This window comes from Lipotes vexillifer, unplaced genomic scaffold, assembly GCF_000442215.2.
Source record: "Lipotes vexillifer unplaced genomic scaffold, Lipotes_vexillifer_v1.1 scaffold469, whole genome shotgun sequence".
NCBI lineage: Eukaryota > Metazoa > Chordata > Mammalia > Artiodactyla > Lipotidae > Lipotes > Lipotes vexillifer.
This window is the reverse complement of record NW_006788006.1, coordinates 114,573-116,112: the sequence shown is the minus strand read 5'-3', so window position 1 is coordinate 116,112 and position 1,540 is coordinate 114,573. Positions and strand designations below refer to the sequence as shown.

At 45.3% G+C, this 1,540-nt stretch overlaps 1 pseudogene; it reads right to left on the bottom strand.

Moving 5' to 3' along the window:
• Positions 1–956: 956 nt before the first annotated feature.
• LOC103076733 (nuclear transport factor 2 pseudogene) lies at positions 957–1,340 on the bottom strand (annotated as a pseudogene).
• Positions 1,341–1,540: the final 200 nt, after the last annotated feature.

Genomic DNA, 1,540 nt, shown 5'->3' with positions numbered 1-1,540 from the left:
TATGTCTCAGTCACCATTAGGTTGTGGAAAGACATTTCCAGGTAAGAATTCTCTCCCAGATCTGTGGAATGTCTGGGAACCAAAACCTCTTGGTTTGTAGTAGCTTGCTGAGAAAAGGCATCCTAAAGCCTGTGTTGTGGGCTTTGGAAATGAGAAAGGTCTGGCTCCTAAACCTCATCCTGAATGGTAAGAGCCAGAATTCTGAACTGTAAGGTGGGCCCTGGGTCTGGCTCATGCTGGTAGCCTCACTGGGGACTCCCCAGCTCTGCCACGAGGAAGGCTAATGGGACTTAACAAATGAGACAGATGTACCATCTAAAACCAACTTGATGTGAACATAGCTATCTTCCCTGTGGCTTGGATGATGTAGATTTCCCACTTTAAGACTAGATCATGTAAATGTTACTTTGTGTTCCTATTTTCTTTCTTTACATTATCTCTTCTAGTTGAAAGGTTATCATCTACTTCTATCCTTAGCCTCACTTCCAAAAACATCTGCCTTTACCCCCCACACAACTACTTGGTATAATTTCTTTAAAAAGGTTGTTTGTTTGTTTGTTTTTGTAAGAAAATTTCCATGGTTTTATTGTATCATGAGGCATTGAAACATCTGAACAAATCAGTACATCTGGGCAGTGAGGCAGCAGCTTTCTCCTTCACTTCTTCGGGTTACTAAAACAACTTATCAGTAGATTAAAAAAAAAAAAAAGACAACCTTTTGCATTAACTTGTCTTTCCAAGGCATGCGCTGGTACAACACAAACTTCTCCTGTCAGATGCAACTAGTCTAGCGTCCAAACATCATGCACAATACCTCAGTAGCAGCGGCGTACTGCGCCTACTCCCACCGTGGCGCTGCTCATTTGTGTATGATATTCCGAGCATCTGGAGGAGTGTGAATAGTATCGGGAAGAGGAGGGAGGAGGAAACAGCATGAGTGCCTGGCTGGGTGAGCGTTAGCCCAAGTTGTGCAGGGCAAGCCTGAACCTGTCATTGGTGCAAACCCAAGCATCAGTTGATGTTCTTTAATAGGAACATCTGGTGGAACCCCGTGGTAGGGTCTTCACTTGCGTTGAGCTGGGCTCCAACCGTGCTGATGATGCAGCTATCTGGCATGGGCTGATGGTGCTGAGCCGTGATGCTGTGCTGGATTTTGCAGAATGGAAGCTAGACAATTTCTCCACAATGGCAGCTTTCCCCGGAAACTGCTGTCCTTTCCAAGTAAGGCATGGCGCGTCAATATAAATTGCGCCTAGTTGGGTTCTGTCGTTATCAAATAACTGGTAGTAATGTTGAATGAAGCTGGATACAATCTGCTCCCAAACTGGCTTGTCTCCCATTCTGAAGCATCACCGGTCTTGTTGAGACCCAAGGGGCTGCAACGATGGCGACAGCAACCCAGCGCGGTCTGTCTGTTCGTTTGTTTTAAAATGTACTTACTCTAGTAGCACAGAGCTAACACCCCGATAAATCCTCAGAAATTATCCAGCACCAGACTCCTTAACTGAGTTGAAAAAGCCTGGAAAAGTTAACAGCCGCA